The sequence below is a fragment of the Anthonomus grandis genome, chromosome 10 (genome assembly GCF_022605725.1).
Source record: "Anthonomus grandis grandis chromosome 10, icAntGran1.3, whole genome shotgun sequence".
NCBI classification, from domain to species: Eukaryota; Metazoa; Arthropoda; class Insecta; order Coleoptera; family Curculionidae; genus Anthonomus; species Anthonomus grandis.
In genome coordinates this window covers 22772663-22795961 of record NC_065555.1, presented here as the reverse complement: position 1 = coordinate 22795961, position 23299 = coordinate 22772663, and the positions used below count along the sequence as shown (strand labels likewise).

The window sequence follows — 23299 nt, the reverse complement described above, 5'->3', positions numbered from 1 at the left end:
ATTCGAATTTTTGCGTTTAATTCATTTGCCGCGTCCCTGTACATGGTGAAAGGATCAAACAACATCTAAAGGATCCGAAATTTTGTTTTACAACACATACTAAAATTTCAGGATTCCAGCGATAGTACAAGTACCCGAAAAATGCGATTTTATGAAAAAAGTCCATTTTTTTGCGTTTTTGCAGGTAATTGGAGGTGTCAACCTAAACTCTGATGAAATGGCTAGTGGGAACAATACTTTGACGCATGGTGGATACAAATTTTTTGCTCGTGACAGGTGGCCGGGACTTGGTCGGGTTTTTTGTAAAATTATGAATGAAAATGAACCGGAAACGATCAGGGAAAGGAAGCACCGAATCAGAAAATGAATGGGCTTTCCGAATCTGTGCATATCAATTGGGGAAATTGTGTATTGCGGCCAGGAAAATTCGGCAAACATTTTGACGTCTTCGAAAAATGCCGTTTTTTTGAAATGTCAGTGTCTTTATACCGGGGTGAGACGAAATGAAATTTGCCCGATTATTTTATTAAAATTATTCGAATATATACACGGGTCAGTCGTAATGATCTACTTAATTTAAAATAAGAATTTAGATATTAGGTGAGTTTTTACTATTTAGTTTATTATTAATATATGTTAACAATTCTTAAACATTGCTTTTGGGATATAAATAAAAATTTTTTGAAATTATTGATTTTTAAGGTTAGTCGAGTATCATAACTTTTTTGGTATTGGTGCGATTTGGTTGAAATTTGGTACCTAGTACCTATTTCGGATAAGATTAAGAAATTTTTACAGATATTTGACATGACTATGTTTTAAGGTCACGTGACTACCTTAACTTTCTTCCTATTTGTCCGATTTGATTGAAATTTGGTATTTGGGGTTTATTTAGGATGCAATTATTAATTTTTCACAGATATTTGACATTTGACTTCCAGGTCACGTGACTATTGTAACTTTTTTGCTATTGGTCCGATTGGGTTTAAATTTGGTATTTGGGCTTTATTTAGAATGCAATTGTTAATTTTTGACAGATATTTGACATTTCACTTCCGGGTCACGTGACTATTGTAACTTTTTTGCTATGAGTCCGATTGGGTTCAAATTTGGTATTTATGCTTTATTTAGGATACAATTAATAAATTTTAACAGATAATTGACATATTGAATGTTAAAGTCACGTGACTTCCATAACTTATTTGCTATTGTTCCGATTGGGTTGAAATTTAGTATTTAGGCTTTATATAGGATGCAAGTAATAAATTTTGACAGAAATTTGACATTTTGAATTTTAAAGTCACGTGACTTCCATAACTTTTTTGCTATTGATCCGATTGGGTTCAAATTTGGAATTTGGGGTTTATTTAGGATAAAATTGTTGATTTTTTACAAAATTTTAAAATATTGAGTTCTAGGGTCACGTGACTATCAAAATTTTCTTTTTGATTGAAATTTGCTATTAGATGATATGTATATATTTGTAGATAATATTTTGTATTACCCTATTTCCTTTATCTTAATTAGTTAAATTATTTCTTAAATTTACCTTTCAAAAAAAAATAAAAAAATCATCGGTTCGAATACATGGGCTTTAAAGGGAACTTATCTTCTTTCATAATATTGTAGCATTATTATAGATTTTGAAAAATTTTGTCATAAAGCTTTTTTATTACCTTTTGAATGGTCTTTAACCAGAAAAAAGAAATTTTGAATTTGGAGCATGTTTTGAAAAAATGTTCATTTTGGGCCGGATTTTGTTCGAAAATTGATAAATGCAAATAAATAAGTTTTCTGTTCATTTTGGAGTCAAATCGATAATAATCTTTTTGAAAGGTATCCTGAAGTAGTACAAGATAGAAAAATAAAAAATTGAAATTTTTCCATAGGGCTCTTGATATCTTGATATTTATGATTAATAGTTTTTTACAATTTTCTCCGAATCTGTGATAGCTATAATCAATTAGTTTTAACATTCAAATACCGCGTAACATTCCCTAGAACTTTTGTTTAAGACAAAAAGTTGTCAGAGTTATAGTTTATTTAGAAAAAAATAAAAACCATTTTTTCACAATTTTTCATGGCTATACCCCTTTCGATTTTGGAGCAAAAAAAAAATTTTTTTTTCTTGGGTTTTTTTTACTTGAAATTGCCATCATAGGGCTTACATTATGATTTGTCGATTACAATTTTAACAAAAAAAAATGATACCGTGGAAAAAAACGAGTTTTCTTTTATTTTTTTTCACATTTTTACTAATATCTCGACTTCTATAGCTTCGATTCAATTCGTTGATGGTTTCTATTATTCCTTATTCTTCTCCTGTTAATTCTTTTTATATTTTATTACAATTGCCTTTCGAAATAAAACTGAAAAATTTTAAAAATCGACGTAAATACATAGACTCGTATGGGACCTAATTTTACCTTTATATTGTGCCACTCGTATAAATCGTGGAAATTTTTGTTATTAGGCTTTTTTGCTAGTTTTTGAATGGTCTTTAACCAGAAAAAAGAAATTTTGAATTCGGAGCATATTTTGAAAAAATTGTCATTTTGACCCCGGATTTTGTTCGAAAATCGAAAAATGCAAAGAAATAGGTTTTCCGTTCATTTTAGAGTCAAATTGGTAATAATCTTTTTTAAAGATATTCTAAAGTAGTACAGGATAGAAAAATAAAAAATTTAAAATTTTCCATAGGGCTCTTGATAATTCGATATTTATGATTAATAGTTTTTTACAATTTTCTCCGATTGTATAATAGCAAGAACCGATTCGTTTTAACGCACGGATCCCTCGTAATATTTCCGAAAACTTTTGTTTAAGACAAAAAGTTGTCAGAGTTATATTTTATTTATAAAAAAATAAAAACCATTTTTTTTAATTTTTCGTGGGTATACCCCTTTCGATTTTCGACCAAAAAAAAAATGTTTTTTTCTAGGGTTTTTTTTGTAAAAATTACAAGTTTAGGGCTAAAACTAAAATTTGTCATAAATTATTTTAAGAAAAAAAATTATACCGTGGGAAAAAACCAGTTTTCTTTTGTTTTTCCCACATTTTTACTTATATCTCGGCTTCTATAGCTTCGATTCAATTCGTTGATAGTTTCTTTTATTTTTTATTCTCCTCCTGTCAATTCTTTTGATATTTTATTACTATTACATTTTAAAATAAAAAGAAAAATTGAAACAAATCGACGTAAAATCCCTGTTTGTTCTATTTAAATAAATAGACCCTTATGGGAACTTCTCTCTGAATTTGGTATTTATGGTTTATTTAGGATACAACTAATAAATTATGACAGATAACTGACATTTAAGTTTCAGCCTAGGTCACGTGACTACCGTAACTTTTTTGCTATTGGTCCGATTCTGTTCGAATTTGGTATTCAGACTTTATTTAGAATACAATTAATATACTTTCACAGATATTTGAAATATAAGACAGTATATTGACACACAACGCGACTATATAACAAATTATGGTTCTTTGAAGCATGATACCCCAACAACTGGTCCTCTCTTTCCTTGGCAGATAAACGTTAGCCTCACCTAAGTACACCTGATAATTTGCGATTTTTTTTAAGAAATCCTCTAAGGCCCATCACTGACAAGACCTAAAGGTTCCAAACTGGTCCCCACGGACCAAAAGTATAGGAGCGAAGCGACTATACTTGTTATATAGGAGCGTCTGCGACTATATTATGCACGCGAGCCCGGGCCCGAAAAATCGTGTTTTTTTGGAAATAAAAATTCATATCTTTGGCTGTATGGCTAGCGAAACGATGAAATTTGGCATAGGGCCTCTCAATACATTGGGAATGATGGATCCGTAAACGACTTTTTTTTCCGGTACCACCAAACGGAGCGGTACTGTCTCAAAGTCAAAAATTCGTAAAAAAATGGGTCAAATTCCTTTCAGACGCGAGAACTCAAATAAAAAGCCTTTAAAAAACTTTAAATTTTTAGGACATAAGGGTCGGTGGGGGCTTAAGAACTGTATACTTTTGGGGCCAGATCGGTATACAGGGTGAGTTGTTATAAGCGAACAAAAGTGACTAAAAAAAAAATTGAAACTTCTCCAGAGGCTAAAAAAAATTTTTTATAAAAAAAGTGTTTCGGCGAAAAGACTTCGTTTTATAAGAGATTTGACATACTTGGAGCTTTTTTTTGTAAAAAATTTATTTTACGAGTTCTGGCATTTTCAGTTTTTTGGGATTTTCCGCCAAACGATACTTATTTTGGGAAAAATTTTTTTTTCAAAAAATAACTTCATCCTTTACCTTTCATATGCCATATAACCGAAATTTTTGGGAACCATACAGGGCGAGCAATAATGAACTTTACCCATGAAGGTCCGACCTGAAAATCACATTTTATTTAATAACTTTTTAGTGGTGGCACCTGGACCATTTATATTCTCAGGCATTAAATACTTTAATAACCTCATTATTTGTGTAAAATTACAATCTTCCAACTTTAATAGGTTCTGAGCAATTCGAATTTTCGCGTTTAATTCATTTGCCACGTCCCTGTACACGGTGAAAGGATCAAACAACATCTAAAGGATCCGAAATTTTGTTTTACAACACATACTAAAATTTCAGGGTTCCAGCGATAGTACAAGTACCCGAAAAATGCGATTTTATGAAAAAAGTCCATTTTTTTGCGTTTTTGCAGGTAATTGGAGGTGTCAACCTAAACTCTGATGAAATGGCTGGTGGGAACAATACTTTGACGCATGGTGGATACAAATTTTTTGCTCGTGACAGGTGGCCGGGACTTGGTTGGGTTTTTTGTAAAATTATGAATGAAAATGAACCGGAAACGATCAGGGAAAGGAAGCACCGAATCAGAAAATGAATGGGCTTTCCGAATCTGTGCATATCAATAGGGGAAATTGTGTATTGCGGCCAGGAAAATTCGACAAACATTTTGACGTCTTCGAAAAATGCCGTTTTTTTGAAATGTCAGTGTCTTTATACCGGGGTGAGACGAAATGAAATTTGCCCGATTATTTTATTAAAATTATTCGAATATATACACGGGTCAGTCGTAATGATCTATTTAATTTAAAATAAAAATTTAGATATTTGGTGAGTTTTTACTATTTAGTTTATTATTAATATATGTTAACAATTCTTAAACATTGCTTTTGGGATATAAATAAAATTTTTTTGAAATTATTGATTTTTAAGGTTAGTCGAGTATCATAACTTTTTTGGTATTGGTGCGATTTGGTTGAAATTTGGTACCTAGTACCTATTTCGGATAAGATTAATAAATTTTTACAGATATTTGACATGACTATGTTTTAGGGTCACGTGACTAACTTAACTTTCTTCCTATTTGTCCGATTTGCTTGAAATTTGGTATTTGGGGTTTATTTAGGATGCAATTATTAATTTTTGACAGATATTTGACATTTGACTTCCAGGTCACGTGACTATTGGTACTTTTTTGCTATTGGTCTGATTGAATTCAAATTTGGTATTTGGGCTTTATTTAGGATGCAATTATTAATTTTTGACAGATATTTGACATTTGACTCCCGGGTCACGTGGCTATTGTAACTTTTTTGCTATGGGTCCGATTGGGTTCAAATTTGGTATTTGGGCTTTATTTGGGATAGAATTAATAAATTTTGACAGATAATTGACAAATTATATTTTAAAGTCACGTGACTCTCATAATTCTTTTGCTATTGATCCGATTGGGTTGAAATTTAGTATTTAGGCTTTATTTAGGATGCAAGTAATAGATTTTGCCAGAAATTTGACATATTGAATTTTAAAGTCACGTGACTATCAAAATTTCTTTCGTATTCGCTCGATTTGATTGAAATTTCCTATTAGATTATATGTATATATTTATAGATAATATTTTGTATTACCCTATTGCTTTTATCTTAATTAGTTAAATTGTTTCTTAGATTTGCCTTTGAAAAAAAAATTAAAAAATCATCGGTTCAGTATGCTTTAAAGGAAACTTATCTTCTTTCATAATATTTTAGCATTATTATAGATTTTGAAAATTTTTGTCATTAAGCTTTTTCATTACTTTTTGAATGGTCTTTAGCCAGAAAAAAGAAATTTTGAATTTGGAGCATGTTTTGAAAAATTTTAATTTTGGGCCGGATTTTGTATGAAAATCGATAAATGCAAATAAATAGGTTTTCTGTTCATTTTAGAGTCAAATCGATAATAACCTTTTTGAAAGGTATCCTGAAGTAGTACAAGATAGAATAATAAAAAATTAATGTTTTTCTATAGGGTTCTTGATATTTCGATATTTATGATTAATAGTTTTTTACAATTTTCTCCGATTCTGTGATAGCTAGAATTAATTCGTTTTAACATTCGGATACCTCGTAATATTCCCGAAAACTTTTGTTTGAGACAAAAAGTTGTCAGAGTTATAGTTTATTTAGAAAAAAATAAAAACCATTTTTTTGAAATTTTTAATGGCTATACCCCTTTCGATTTTGGAGCAAAAAAAAATTTTTTTTTCTTGGGTTTTTTTTAATGGATATTGCCAACTTAGGGCTTACATTATAATTTGTCGGTTATCATTTTAAGAAAAAAAATGCTACCGTGGGAAAAAACGAGTTTTCTTTTATTTTTTTTCACATTTTTACTAATATCTCGAATTCTATAGCTTCGATTCAATTCGTGGATGGTTTCTATCATTCCTTATTCTCCTCCTGTTAATTCTTTTTATATTTTGTTACAATTGCCTTTCGAAATAAAACTGAAAAATTTAAAAAATCGACGTAAAATCCCGGTTGACTTATCCCTATACATAGGCTCTTATAGGACCTAATTTTTTCCTCTATATTATGGCACTCGTATAAATCGTGGAAAATTTTGTCATAAAGCTTTTTTGTTAGTATTTGAATGGTTTTCAACCAGAAAAAAGAAATTTTGAAATCGGAGCATATTTTGAAAAAATGCTCATTTTGAGCCCGGATTTTGCTTCAAAATCGAAAAATGCAAAGAAATAGGTTTTCCGTTTATTTTAGAGTCAAATCGATAATAACCTATTTTAAAGGTACTTAAAAGTAGTACATGATAGAAGGATAAAAAACTTTAATTTTTCCATAGGACCCTTGATAATTCGATATTTATGTTTCATGGTTTTTCTTTATTTTCTCCGATTTTATGATAGCTAGAACCGATTCGTTTTAACGCACGGATACCTCGTAATATTCCCGAGAACTTTTATTTAAGACAAAAAGTTGTCAGAGTTATAGTTTATTAAGAAAAAAATAAAAACCGTTTTTTCGAAATTTTTCATGGCTTTCATTCGATTTTGGAGCAAAAAAAAATTTTTTTTTCTTGGGTTTTTTTTACTGGAAATTGCCAACTTAGGGCTTACATTATAATTTGTCGGTTATCATTTTAAGAAAAAAAAATGATACCGTGGGAAAAAACCAGTTTTCTTTTGTTTTTCCCACATTTTTACTAATATCTCGGCTTCTATAGCTTCGATTCAATTCGTTGATGGTTTCTTTTATTTCTTATTCTCCTCCTGTCAATTCTTTTGATATTTTATTACTATTACATTTCAAAATAAAAAGAAAAATTAAAACAAATCGACGTAAAATCCCTGTTTGTTCTATTTCAAGAAATAGACCCTTATGGGAACTTCTCTCTAATTTTGGTATTTATGGTTTATTTAGGATACAACTAATAAATTATGACAGATAACTGACATTTGAGTTTCAGCCCAGGTCACGTGACTACCGTAACTTTTTTGCTATTGGTCCGATTCTGTTGGAATTTGGTATTCAGGCTTAATTTAGAATACAATTAATATATTTTGACAGATATTTGAAATATAAGACAGTATATCGACACACAACGCGACTATATAACAAATTATGGTTCTTTGAAGCATGATACCCCAACCACTGGTCATCTCTTTCCTTGGCATATAAACGTTGGTACACCTGATAATTTTTGTTTTGTTTTAAGAAATCCTCTAAGGCCCATCACTGACAGGACTTAGAGGTTCCAAACTGGTCCCCACGGACCAAAAGTATAGGAGCGAAGCGACTATACTTGTTATATAGGAGCGTCTGCGACTATATTATGCACGCGGGCCCGGGTCCGAAAAATCGTGTTTTTTTGGAAATAAAAATTCATATCTTTGGCTGTATGGCTAGCGAAACGATGAAATTTGGCATAGGGTCTCTCAATACATTGGGAATGATGGATCCGTAAACGATTTTTTTTTCGGGTACCACCAAACGGAGCGGTACTGTCTCAAAGTCAAAAATTCGTAAAAAAATTGGTAAAAATCGAGTTGCTCACGAGATCTCAATTTTAAAGCGTTTAATCGAGCTGAAATTTTCAGGATATATGGGTTCTTGGGGCTTACGTGTCTGTATACTTTTTGGGCCCGATCGGTATACAGGGTGAGTTGTTATAAGCGAACAAAAGTGACTAAAAAAAAAATGTAAACTTCTCCAGAGGCTAAAAAAAAATTTTTATAAAAAAAGTGTTTCGGCGAAAAGACTTCGTTTTATAAGAGATTTAACATACTTGGAGCTTTTTTTTGTAAAAAATTTATTTTACGAGTTCTGGCATTTTCAGTTTTTTGGGATTTCCCGCCAAACGATACTTATTTTGAGAAAATTTTTTTTTTCAAAAAATAACTTCATCCTTTACCTTTCATATGCCATATAACCGAAATTTTTGGGAACCATACAGGGCGAGCAATAATGAACTTTACCCATGAAGGTCCGACCTGAAAATCACATTTTATTTAATAACTTTTTCGTAGTAGCATCTGGACCATTTATATTCTCAGGCATTAAATACTTTAATAACCCCAATATTTATGTAAAATTACAATCTTCCAACATTAATAGGTTCTGAGCAATTCGAATTTTCGCGTTTAATTCATTTGCCACGTCCCTGTACATGGTGAAAAGATCAGACATCATCTAAAAGATCCGAAATTTTGTTTTACAACACATACTAAAATTTCAGGGTTCCAGCGATAGTACAAGTACCCGAAAAATGCGATTTTATGAAAAAAGTCCATTTTTTTGCGTTTTTGCAGGTAATTGGAGGTGTCAACCTAAACTCTGATGAAATGGCTGGTGGGAACAATACTTTGACGCATGGTGGATACAAATTTTTTGCTCGTGACAGGTGGCCGGGACTTGGTTGGGTTTTTTGTAAAATTATGAATGAAAATGAACCGGAAACGATCAGGGAAAGGAAGCACCGAATCAGAAAATGAATGGGCTTTCCGAATCTGTGCATATCAATAGGGGAAATTGTGTATTGCGGCCAGGAAAATTCGGCAAACATTTTGACGTCTTCGAAAAATGCCGTTTTTTTGAAATGTCAGTGTCTTTATACCGGGGTGAGACGAAATGAAATTTGCCCGATTATTTTATTAAAATTATTCGAATATATACACGGGTCAGTCGTAATGATCTATTTAATTTAAAATAAAAATTTCGATATTAGGTGAGTTTTTACTATTTAGTTTATTATTAATATATGCTAATAATTCTTAAACATTGCTTTTGGGATATAAATAAAATTTTTTTGAAATTATTGATTTTTAAGGTTAGTCGAGTATCATAACTTTTTTGGTATTGGTGCGATTTGGTTGAAATTTGGTACCTAGTACCTATTTCGGATAAGATTAATAAATTTTTACAGATATTTGACATGACTATGTTTTAAGGTCACGTGACTACCTTAACTTTCTTCCTATTTGTCCGATTTGATTGAAATTTGGTATTTGGGGTTTATTTAGGATGCAATTATTAATTTTTCACAGATATTTGACATTTGACTTCCAGGTCACGTGACTATTGTAACTTTTTTGCTATGAGTCCGATTGGGTTCAAATTTGGTATTTATGCTTTATTTAGGATACAATTAATAAATTTTAACAGATAATTGACATATTGAATGTTTAAGTCACGTGACTTCCATAACTTATTTGCTATTGTTCCGATTGGGTTGAAATTTAGTATTTGGGCTTTATTTAGGATGCAAGTAATAAATTTTGACAGAAATTTGACATGTTGAATTTTTTAAGTCACGTGACTTCCATAACTTTTTTGCTATTGATCCGATTGGGTTGAAATTTAGTATTTGGGCTTTATTTAGGATGCAAGTAATAAATTTTGACAGAAATTTGACATGTTGAATTTTTTAAGTCACGTGACTTCCATAACTTTTTTGCTATTGATCCGATTGGGTTCAAATTTGGAATTTGGGGTTTATTTAGGATGCAATTGTTGATTTTTTACAAAATTTTAAAATATTAAGTTCTAGGGTCACGTGACTATCAAAATTTCCTATTTGATTAAAATCTGCTATTAGATGATATGTATATATTTATAGATAATATTTCGTATTACCCTATTCCTTTTATCTTAATTAGTTAAATTATTTCTTAAATTTGCCTTTCAAAAAAAAATAAAAAAATCATCGGTTCGAATACATAGGCTTTAAAGGGAACTTATCTTCTTTCATAATATTGTAGCATTATTATAGATTTTGAAAATTTTTGTCATTAAGCTTTTTCATTACTTTTTGAATGGTCTTTAGCCAGAAAAAAGAAATTTTGAATTTGGAGCATGTTTTGAAAAAATTTTCATTTTGGGCCGGATTTTGTTCGAAAATCGAAAAATGCAAAGAAATAGGTTTTCTGTTCATTTTAGAGTCAAATCGATAATAATCTTTTTGAAAGGTATCCTAAAGTAGTACAAGATAGAAAAATAAAAAAATGAAATCTTTCCATAGGGCTCTTGATAATTCGATATTTATGATTTATAGTTTTTTACAATTTTCTCCGAATCTGTGATAGCTGTAATCAATTAGTTTTAACATTCGAATACCTCGTAATATTCCCTAGAACTTTTGTTTAAGACAAAAAGTTGTCAGAGTTATAGTTTAGTTAGAAAAAAATAAAAACCATTTAATCACAATTTTTCATGGCTATACCCCTTTCGATTTTGGAGCAAAAAAAAAATTTTTTTTCTTGGGTTTTTTTTAATGGATATTGCCAACTTAGGGCTTACATTATAATTTGTCAGTTATCATTTTAAGAAAAAAAATGCTACCGTGGAAAAAAACGAGTTTTCTTTTATTTTTTTTTCACAGTTTTACTAATATCTCGACTTCTAGAGCTTCGATTCAATTTGTTGATGGTTTTTATTATTCCTTATTCTCCTCCTGTTAATTCTTTTTATATTTTATTACAACTGCCTTTCGAAATAAAACTGAAAAATTAAAAAAATCGACGTAAAAGCCCGGTTGTCTTATCCCTGTACATAGGCTCTTATGGAACCTAATTTTTCCCTTTATATTATGGCACTCGTATAAATCGTGGAAAATTTTGTCATAAAGCTTTTTTATTAGTTTTTAAATGGTCTTTAACCAGAAAAAAGAAATTTTGAATTCGGAGCATATTTTGGAAAAATGGTCATTTTGACCCCGGATTTTGTTCGAAAATCGAAAAATGCAAAGAAATAGGTTTTCCGTTCATTTTAGAGTCAAATTGGTAATAATCTTTTTTAAAGATACTCTGAAGTAGTACAGGATAGAAAAATAAAAAACTGAAATTTTTCCATAGGGCTCTTGATAATTCGATATTTATGTTTAATAGTTTTTTTCAATTTTCTCCGACTGTATAATAGCTAGAACCGATTCGTTTTAACGCACGGATACCTCGTAATATTCCCGAAAACTTTTGTTTAAGACAAAAAGTTGTCAGAGTTATATTTTATTTAAAAAAAAATAAAAACCATTTTTTCGCAATTTTTCATGGTTATACCCCTTTCGATTTTCGACCAAAAAAAAATTTTTTTTTTCTTGGGTTTTTTTTACGTGAAATTGCCAACTTAGGGCTTACATTATAATTTGTCAATAATTATTTTAAGAAAAAAAAATGATACCGTGGGAAAAAACCAGTTTTCTTTTGTTTTTTCCCACATTTTTACTAATCTCTCGGCTTCTATAGCTTCGATTCAATTCATTGATGGTTTCTTTTATTTCTTATTCTCCTCCTCTCAATTCTTTTGATATTTTATTACTATTACATTTCAAAATAAAAAGAAAAATTAAAACAAATCGACGTAAAATCCCTGTTTGTTCTATTTCAAGAAATAGACCCTTATGGGAACTTCTCTCTGAATTTGGTATTTATGGTTTATTTAGGATACAACTAATAAATTATGACAGATAACTGACATTTAAGTTTCAGCCTAGGTCACGTGACTACCGTAACTTTTTTGCTATTGGTCCGATTCTGTTCGAATTTGGTATTCAGACTTTATTTAGAATACAATTAATATACTTTCACAGATATTTGAAATATAAGACAGTATATTGACACACAACGCGACTATATAACAAATTATGGTTCTTTGAAGCATGATACCCCAACAACTGGTCCTCTCTTTCCTTGGCAGGTAAACGTTAGCCTCCCCGACTCACCTAAGTACACCTGATAGTTTTTGATTTTTTTTTTATTACCTTATGGCTTTTCACAGACAAGACCTAAAGGTTTCAAACTGGTCCCCACGGACCAAAAGTATAGGAGCGAAGCGACTATACTTGTTATATAGGAGCGTCTGCGACTATATTATGCACGCCACCTCGGGTCCGAAAAATCGTGTTTTTTTGGAAATAAAAATTCATATCTTTGGCTGTATGGCTAGCGAAACGATGAAATTTGGCATAGGGTCTCTCAATACATTGAGAATGATGGATCCGTAAACGATTTTTTTTTCCGGTACCACCAAACGGAGCGGTACTGTCTCAAAGTCAAAAATTCGTAAAAAAACGGGTCAAATTCCTTTCAGACGCGAGAACTCAAATAAAAAGCCTTTAAAAAACTTTAAATTTTTAGGACATAAGGGTCGGTGGGGGCTTAAGAACTGTATACTTTTTGGGCCAGATCGGTATACAGGGTGAGTTGTTATAAGCGAACAAAAGTGACTAAAAAAATAATTCAAACTTCTCCAGAGGCTAAAAAAAAATTTTTATAAAAAAAGTGTTTCGGCGAAAAGACTTCGTTTTATAAGAGATTAAACATACTTGGAGCTTTTTTTTGTAAAAAATTTATTTTACGAGTTCTGGCATTTTCAGTTTTTTGGAATTTTCCGCCAAACGATACTTATTTTGGGAATTTTTTTTTTTCAAAAAATAACTTCATCTTTTACCTTTCATATGCCATATAACCGAAATTTTTGGGAACCATACAGGGCGAGCAATAATGTACTTTACCCATGAAGGTCCGACCCGAAAATCACATTTTATTTAATAACTTTTTAGTGGTGGCACCTGGACCATTTATATTCTCAGGGATTAAATACTTTAATAACCCCATTATTTGTGTAAAATTACAATCTTCCAACTTTAATAGGTTCTGAGCAATTTGAATTTTCGCGTTTAATTCATTTGCCACGTCCCTGTACATGGTGAAAAGATCAAACAACATCTAAAGGATCCGAAATTTTGTTTTACAACACATACTAAAATTTCAGGGTTCCAGCGATAGTACAAGTACCCGAAAAATGCGATTTTATGAAAAAAGTCCATTTTTTTGCGTTTTTGCAGGTAATTGGAGGTGTCAACCTAAACTCTGATGAAATGGCTGGTGGGAACAATACTTTGACGCATGGTGGGTACAAATTTTTTGCTCGTGACAGGTGGCCGGGACTTGGTTGGGTTTTTTGTAAAATTATGAATGAAAATGAACCGGAAACGATCAGGGAAAGGAAGCACCGAATCAGAAAATGAATGGGCTTTCCGAATCTGTGCATATCAATTGGGGAAATTGTGTATTGCGGCCAGGAAAATTCGGCAAACATTTTGACGTCTTCGAAAAATGCCGTTTTTTTGAAATGTCAGTGTCTTTATACCGGGGTGAGACGAAATGAAATTTGCCCGATTATTTTATTAAAATTATTCGAATATATACACGGGTCAGTCGTAATGATCTACTTAATTTAAAATAAGAATTTAGATATTAGGTGAGTTTTTACTATTTAGTTTATTATTAATAAATGTTAACAATTCTTAAACATTGCTTTTGGGTTATAAATAAAATTTTTTTGAAATTATTCATTTTTAAGGTTAGTCGAGTATCATAACTTTTTTGGTATTGGTGCGATTTGGTTGAAATTTGGTACCTAGTACCTATTTCGGATAAGATTAATAAATTTTTACAGATATTTGACATGACTATGTTTTAAGGTCACGTGACTACCTTAACTTTCTTCCTATTTGTCCGATTTGATTGAAATTTGGTATTTGGGGTTTATTTAGGATGCAATTATTAATTTTTGACAGATATTTGACATTTGACTTCCAGGTCACGTGACTATTGTAACTTTTTTGCTATTGGTCTGATTGGGTTCAAATTTGGTATTTGGGCTTTATTTAGGATGCAATTATTAATTTTTGACAGATATTTGACATTTGACTTCCGGGTCACGTGACTATTGTAACTTTTTTGCTATGAGTCCGATTGGGTTCAAATTTGGTATTTATGCTTTATTTAGGACACAATTAATAAATTTTGACAGATAATTGACAAATTATATTTTAAAGTCACGTGACTTTCATAATTCTTTTGCTATTGATCCGATTGGGTTGAAATTTAGTATTTGGGCTTTATTTAGGATGCCAGTAATAGATTTTGACAGAAATTTGACATATTGAATTTTAAAGTCACGTGACTTCCATAACTTTTTTGCTATTGATCCGATTGGGTTCAAATTTGGAATTTGGGGTTTATTTAGGATGCAATTGTTGATTTTTTACAAAATTTTAAAATATTAAGTTTTAGGGTCACGTGACTATCAAAATTTCCTATTCGATTGAAATTTACTATTAGATGATATTTATATATTTATAGATAATATTTTGTATTACCCTATTCCTTTTATCTTAATTAGTTAAATTATTTCTTAAATTTGCCTTTTTAAAAAACATTAAAAAATCATCGGTTCGAATACATAGGCTTTAAAGGGAACTTATCTTCTTTCATAATATTGTAGCATTATTATAGATTTTGAAAAATTTTGTCATAAAGCTTTTTCATTACTTTTTGAATGGTCTTTAGCCAGAAAAAAGAAATTTTAAATTTGGAGCATGTTTTGAAAAATTTTCATTTTGGGCCGGATTTTGTTCGAAAATCGATAAATGCAAATAAATAGGTTTTCTGTTCATTTTAGAGTCAAATCGATAATAACCTTTTTAAAAGGTATCCTGGAGTAGTACAAGATAGAAAAATAAAAAATTGAAATTTTTCCATAGGGCTCTTGATATTTCGATATTTATGTTTAATAGTTTTTTACAATTTTCTCCGATTCTGTGATAGCTATAATCAATTCGTTTTAACATTCGGATACCTCGTAATATTCCCGAAAACTTTTGTTTAATACAAAAAGTTGTCAGAGTTATAGTTTATTTAGAAAAAAATAAAAACCATTTTTTCACAATTTTTCATGGCTATACCCCTTTCGATTTTGGAGCAAAAAAAAAATTTTTTTTTCTTGGGTTTTTTTTACTGGAAATTGCCAACTTAGGGCTTACATTATAATTTGTCGATTATAATTTTAAGAAAAAAAATGGTACCGTGGGAAAAAACGAGTTTTCTTTTATTTTTTTTCACATTTTTACTAATATCTCGACTTGTATAGCTTCGATTCAATTCGTTGATTGTTTCTTTTTTTTTCTTATTCTTCTTCTGTCAATTCTTTTGATATCTTATTACTATTAACTTTCAAAAATTAACCTAAAAAATAAAAAAAATCCACGAAGAAACCCGGTTTTCTTATTCCCAAACATGAATTCTTATGGGACCTAATTTTACCTTTATATTGTGCCACTCGTATAAATCGTGGAAATTTTTGTTATTAGGCTTTTTTACTAGTTTTTGAATGGTCTTTAACCAGAAAAAAGAAATTCTGAATTCGGAGCATATTTTGAAAAAATTGTCATTTTGACCCCGGATTTTGTACGAAAATCGAAAAATGCAAAGAAATAGGTTTTCCGTTCATTTTAGAGTCAAATTGGTAATAATCTTTTTTAAAGATACTCTGAAGTAGTACAGGATAGAAAAATAAAAAATTAAAATTTTTCCATAGGGTTCTTGATAATTCGATATTTATGTTTAATAGTTTTTTCCAATTTTCTCCGATTGTATAATAGCTAGAACCGATTCGTTTTAACGCACGGATACCTCGTAATATTTCCGAAAACTTTTGTTTAAGACAAAAAGTTGTCAGAGATATATTTTATTTATAAAAAAATAAAAACCATTTTTTAAAAATTTTTCATGGGTATACCCCTTTCGATTTTTGACCAAAAAAAAAATTTTTTTTTCTTGGGTTTTTTTTTTGAAAATTACAAGTTTAGGGCTAAAACTAAAATTTGTCATATGTTATTTTAAGGAAAAAAATGATACCGTGGGAAAAAACCAGTTTACTTTTGTTTTTCCCACATTTTTACTTATATCTCGGCTTCTATAGCTTCGATTCAATTTATTTATGGTTTTTTTTTATTTCTTATTCTTCTCCTGTCAATTCTTTTGATATTTTATTACTATTACATTTTAAAATAATAAGAAAAATTAAAACAAATCGACGTAAAATCCCGTTTGTTCTATTTCAATAAATAGACCCTTATGGGAACTTCTCTCTGAATTTGGTATTTATGGTTTATTTAGGATACAACTAATATACTTTGAGAGATATTTGAAATATAAGACAGTATATTGACACACAACGCGACTATATAACAAATTATGGTTCTTTGAAGCATGATACCCCAACAACTGGTCCTCTCTTTCCTTGGCAGGTAAACGTTAGCCTCCCCGACTCACCTAAATACACCTGATAGTTTTTGATTTTTTTTTTTAATTACCTTATGCCTTTTCACAGATAAGACCTAAAGGTTCCAAACTGGTCCCCACGGACCAAAAGTATAGGAGCGAAGCGACTATACTTGTTATATAGGAGCGTCTGCGACTATATTATGCACGCGAGCCCGGGCCCGAAAAATCGTGTTTTTTTGGAAATAAAAATTCATATCTTTGGCTGTATGGTTAGCGAAACGATGAAATTTGGCATAGGGTCTCTCAATACATTGAGAATGATGGATCCGTAAACGATTTTTTTTTCCGGTACCACCAAACGGAGCGGTACTGTCTCAAAGTCAAAAATTCGTAAAAAAACGGGTCAAATTCCTTTCAGACGCGAGAACTCAAATAAAAAGCCTTTAAAAGACTTTAAATTTTTAGGACATGAGGGTCGGTGGGGGCTTAAGAACTGTATACTTTTTGGGCCAGATCGGTATACAGGGTGAGTTGTTATAAGCGAACAAAAGTGACTAAAAAAAAAATTCAAACTTCTCCAGAGGCTAAAAAAAAATTTTTATAAAAAAAGTGTTTCAGCGAAAAGACTTCGTTTTATAAGAGATTTAACATACTTGGAGCTTTTTTTTGTAAAAAATTTATTTTACGAGTTCTGGCATTTTCAGTTTTTTGGAATTTTCTGCCAAACGATACTTATTTTGGGAAAAATTTTTTTTTCAAAAAATAACTTCATCCTTTACCTTTCATATGCCATATAACCGAAATTTTCGTAAGCCATACAGGGCGAGCAATAATGAACTTTACCCATGAAGGTCCGACCTAAAAATCACATTTTATTTAATAACTTTTTAGTGGTGGCATCTGGACCATTTATATTCTCAGGGATTAAATACTTTAATAACCCCAGTATTTGTGTAAAATTACAATCTTCCAACTTTAATAGGTTCTGAGCAATTCGAATTTTCGCGTTTAATTCATTTGCGGCGTCCCTGTACATGGTGAAAAGATCAAACAACATCTAAAGGATCCGAAATTTTGTTTTACAACACATACTAAAATTTCAGGGTTCCAGCGATAGTACAAGTACCCGAAAAATGCAATTTTATGAAAAAAGTCCATTTTTTTGCGTTTTTGCAGGTAATTGGAGGTGTCAACCTAAACTCTGATGAAATGGCTGGTGGGAACAATACTTTGACGCATGGTGGATACAAATTTTTTTCTCGTGACAGGTGGCCGGGACTTGGTTGGGTTTTTTGTAAAATTATGAATGAAAATGAACCGGAAACGATCAGGGAAAGGAAGCACCGAATCAGAAAATGAATGGGCTTTCCGAATCTGTGCATATCAATTGGGGAAATTGTGTATTGCGGCCAGGAAAATTCGGCAAACATTTTGACGTCTTCGAAAAATGCCGTTTTTTTGAAATGTCAGTGTCTTTATACCGGGGTGAGACGAAATGAAATTTGCCCGATTATTTTGTTAAAATTATTCGAATATATACACGGGTCAGTCGTAATGATCTACTTAATTTAAAATAAGAATTTAGATATTAGGTGAGTTTTTACTATTTAGTTTATTATTAATATATGTTAATAATTCTTAAACATTGCTTTTGGGATATAAATAAAAGTTTTTTGAAATTATTGATTTTTAAGGTTAGTCGAGTATCATAACTTTTTTGGTATTGGTGCGATTTGGTTGAAATTTGGTACCTAGTACCTATTTCGGATAAGATTAATAAATTTTTACAGATATTTGACATGACTATGTTTTAAGGTCACGTGACTACCTTAACTTTCTTCCTATTTGTCCGATTTGATTGAAATTTGGTATTTGGGGTTTATTTAGGATGCAATTATTAATTTTTCACAGATATTTGACATTTGACTTCCAGGTCACGTGACTATTGGTACTTTTTTGCTATTGGTCTGATTGGGTTCAAATTTGGTATTTGGGCTTTATTTAGGATGCAATTATTAATTTTTCACAGATATTTGACATTTGACTTCCAGGTCACGTGACTATTGTAACTTTTTTGCTATGGGTCCGATTGGGTTCAAATTTGGTATTTGGGCTTCATTTGGGATACAATTAATAAATTTTGACAGATAATTGACAAATTATATTTTAAAGTCACGTGACTTTAATAATTCTTTTGCTATTGATCCGATTGTGTTGAAATTTGGAATTTGGGCTTTATTTAAGATGCAAGTAATAAATTATGACAGAAATTTCACATATTGAATTTTAAAGTCACGTGACTTCCATAACTTATTTGCTATTGATCCGATTGGGTTGAAATTTGGTATTTAGAGTTTTATTAGGATGCCATTATTGAATTTTTACAAATTTTTAAAATATTGCGTTTTTAAGTCACGTGACTATCAAAATTTCTTTCGTATTCGCCCGATTTGATTGAAATTTCCTATCAGATTATATGTATATATTTATAGATAATATTTTGTAGTACCCTATTGCTTTTAACTTAATTGTTTCTTAGATTTGCCTTTGAAAAACAAATTAAAAAATCATCGGTTGGATATGCTTTAAAGGAAACTTATCTTCTTTCATAATATTGTAGCATTATTATAGATTTTGAAAATTTTTGTCATTAAGCTTTTTCATTCCTTTTTGAATGGTCTTTAGCCAGAAAAAAGAAATTTGGAATTTGGAGCATGTTTTGAAAAAATTTTAATTTTGGGCCCGGTTTTGTTCGAAAATCGATAAATGCAAATAAATAGGTTTTCTGTTCATTTTAGAGTCAAATCGATAATAACCTTTTTGAAAGGTATCCTGAAGTAGTACCTGATAGAAAAATAAAAAAATGAAATTTTTTCATAGGGCTCTTGATAATTCGATATTTATGAATTATAGTTTTTTACAATTTTCTCCGAATCTGTGATAGCTATAATCAATTAGTTTTAACATTCGAATACCTCGTAATATTCCCTAGAACTTTTGTTTAAGGCAAAAAGTTGTTTGAGTTATAGTTTAGTTAGAAAAAAATAAAAACCATTTTTTCACAATTTTTCATGGCTATACATACCCCTTTCGATTTTGGAGCAAAAAAAAAATTTTTTTTTTCTTGGGTTTTTTTTACTGGAAATTGCCAACTTAGGGCTTGCATTATAATTTGTCAATTATCATTTTAAGAAAAAAAATGGTACCGTGGAAAAAAACGAGTTTTCTTTTATTTTTTTTCACATTTTTACTAATATCTCGACTTCTTTAGCTTCGATTCAATTCGTTGATGGTTTTTATTATTCCTTATTCTCCTCCTGTTAATTCTTTTTATATTTTATTACAATTGCCTTTCGAAATAAAACTGAAAAATTAAAAAAATCGACGTAAAATCCCGGTTGTCTTATCCCTATACATAGGCTCTTATGGAATCTAATTTTTCCCTTTATATTATGGCACTCGTATAAATCGTGGAAGATTTTGTCATAAAGCTTTTTTATTAGATTTTGAATGGTCTTTAACCAGAAAAAAGAAATTTTGAATTTGGAGCATATTTTGGAAAAATGGTCATTTTGACCCCGGATTTTGTTCGAAAATCGAAAAATGCAGAGAAATAGGTTTTCCGTTCATTTTAGAGTCAAATTGGTAATAATCTTTTTTAAAGATACTCTGAAGTAGTACAGGTTAGAAAAATAAAAAATTGAAATTTTTCCATAGGGCTCTTGATAATTCGATATTTATGTTTAATAGTTTTTTTCAATTTTCTCCGATTGTATAATAGCTAAAACCGATTCGTTTTAACGCACGGATACCTCGTAATATTCCCGAAAACTTTTGTTTAAGACAAAAAGTTGTCAGAGTTATATTTTATTTAAAAAAAAATAAAAACCATTTTTTCGCAATTTTTCATGGCTATACCCCTTTCGATTTTCGACCAAAAAAAATTTTTTTTTTTCTTGGGTTTTTTTTACTTGAAATTGCCAACTTAGGGCTTAAATTATAATTTGTCAATAATTATTTTAAGAAAAAAAAATGATACCGTGGGAAAAAACCAGTTTTCTTTTGTTTTTTCCCACATTTTTACTAATATCTCGGCTTCTATAGCTTCGATTCAATTCATTGATGGTTTCTTTTATTTCTTATTCTCCTACTCTCCATTCTTTTGATATTTTATTACTATTACATTTCAAAATAAAAAGAAAAATTAAAACAAATCGACGTAAAATCCCTGTTTGTTCTATTTCAAGAAATAGACCCTTATGGGAACTTCTCTCTGAATTTTGTATTTATGGTTTATTTAGAATACAACTAATAAATTATGACAGATGACTGACATTTAAGTTTCAGCCTAGGTCACGTGACTACCGTAACTTTTTTGCTATTGGTCCGATTCTGTTGTAATTTGGTATTCAGGCTTTATTTAGAATACAATTAATATACTTTCACAGATATTTGATATATAAGACAGTATATTGACACACAACGCGACTATATAACAAATTATGGTTCTTTGAAGCATGATACCCCAACAACTGGTCCTCTCTTTCCTTGGCAGATAAACGTTATCCTCACCTAAGTACACCTGATAATTTGCGATTTTTTTTAAGAAATCCTCTAAGGCCCATCACTGACAAGTCCTAAAGGTTCCAAACTGGTCCCCACGGACCAAAAGTATAGGAGCGAAGCGACTATACTTGTTATATAGGAGCGTCTGCGACTATATTATGCACGCGAGCCCGGGCCCGAAAAATCGTGTTTTTTTGGAAATAAAAATTTATATCTTTGGCTGTATGGCTAGCGAAACGATGAAATTTGGCATAGAGCCTCTCAATACATTGGGAATGATGGATCCGTAAACGAATTTTTTTTCCGGTACCACCAAACGGAGCGGTACTGTCTCAAAGTCAAAAATTCGTAAAAAAACGGGTCAAATTCCTTTCAGACGCGAGAACTCAAATAAAAAGCCTTTAAAAGACTTTAAATTTTTAGGACATAAGGGTCGGTGGGGGCTTAAGAACTGTATACTTTTTGGGCCAGATCGGTATACAGGGTGAGTTGTTATAAGCGAACAAAAGTGACTAAAAAAAAAATTGAAACTTCTCCAGAGGCTAAAAAAAAATTTTTATAAAAAAAGTGTTTCGGCGAAAAGACTTCGTTTTATAAGAGATTTAACATACTTGGAGCTTTTTTTTGTAAAAAATTTATTTTACGAGTTCTGGCATTTTCAGTTTTTTGGAATTTTCCGCCAAACGATACTTATTTTGGGAAATTTTTTTTTTTCAAAAAATAACTTCATCTTTTACCTTTCATATGCCATATAACCGAAATTTTTGGGAACTATACAGGGCGAGCAATAATGTACTTTACCCATGAAGGTCCGACCCGAAAATCACATTTTATTTAATAACTTTTTAGTGGTGGCACCTGGACCATTTATATTCTCAGGGATTAAATACTTTAATAACCCCATTATTTGTGTAAAATTACAATCTTCCAACATTAATAGGTTCTGAGCAATTCGAATTTTCGCGTTTAATTCATTTGCCACGTCCCTGTACATGGTGAAAAGATCAAACAACATCTAAAGGATCCGAAATTTTGTTTTACAACACATACTAAAATTTCAGGGTTCCAGCGATAGTACAAGTACCCGAAAAATGCAATTTTATGAAAAAAGTCCATTTTTTTGCGTTTTTGCAGGTAATTGGAGGTGTCAACCTAAACTCTGATGAAATGGCTGGTGGGAACAATACTTTGACGCATGGTGGATACAAATTTTTTGCTCGTGACAGGTGGCCGGGACTTGGTTGGGTTTTTTGTAAAATTATGAATGAAAATGAACCGGAAACGATCAGGGAAAGGAAGCACCGAATCAGAAAATGAATGGGCTTTCCGAATCTGTGCATATCAATTGGGGAAATTGTGTATTGCGGCCAGGAAAATTCGGCAAACATTTTGACGTCTTCGAAAAATGCCGTTTTTTTGAAATGTCAGTGTCTTTATACCGGGGTGAGACGAAATGAAATTTGCCCGATTATTTTATTAAAATTATTCGAATATATACACGGGTCAGTCGTAATGATCTATTTAATTTAAAATAAAAATTTAGATATTAGGTGAGTTTTTACTATTTAGTTTATTATTAATAAATGTTAACAATTCTTAAACATTGCTTTTGGGATATAAATAAAAATTTTTTGAAATTATTGATTTTTAAGGTTAGTCGAGTATCATAACTTTTTTGGTATTGGTGCGATTTGGTTGAAATTTGGTACCTAGTACCTATTTCGGATAAGATTAATAAATTTTTACAGATATTTGACATGACTATGTTTTAGGGTCACGTGACTACCTTAACTTTCTTCCTATTTGTCCGATTTGATTGAAATTTGGTATTTGGGGTTTATTTAGGATGCAATTATGAATTTTTCACAGATATTTGACATTTGACTTATAGGTCACGTGACTATTGGTAC

At 30.7% G+C, this 23299-nt stretch overlaps 1 protein-coding gene and 1 long non-coding RNA gene across 9 annotated transcripts in view; one reads left to right on the top strand and one right to left on the bottom strand.

The window, feature by feature from the left end:
* The window catches only part of LOC126741058 (uncharacterized), a 169086-nt gene that overhangs the window by 118978 nt on the left and 26809 nt on the right, over positions 1-23299 (top strand). The window contains exon 4 of one of the 8 annotated variants that reach the window (XM_050447353.1): positions 21176-21614. The exons of 2 other annotated variants lie outside the window; for them this stretch is intronic. The gene's annotated coding sequence lies outside the window, so the exon portion shown is untranslated. Of the gene's footprint in view, positions 1-276; positions 966-4679; positions 5180-8011; positions 8679-9068; positions 9171-21175; positions 21615-23299 lie in introns of those variants that run through there. 5 more of the 8 variants (XM_050447351.1, XM_050447345.1, XM_050447343.1 and 2 more) reach the window with 5 other exon arrangements.
* The window catches only part of LOC126741064 (uncharacterized), a 75287-nt gene that overhangs the window by 48111 nt on the left and 3877 nt on the right, over positions 1-23299 (bottom strand). The window contains exons 2-3 of the long non-coding RNA XR_007662099.1: positions 16882-18017; positions 8672-12482 (exon numbers count right to left, since the gene is read on the bottom strand). This is a non-coding gene — a long non-coding RNA (uncharacterized LOC126741064). The remainder of the gene's footprint in view (positions 1-8671; positions 12483-16881; positions 18018-23299) is intronic.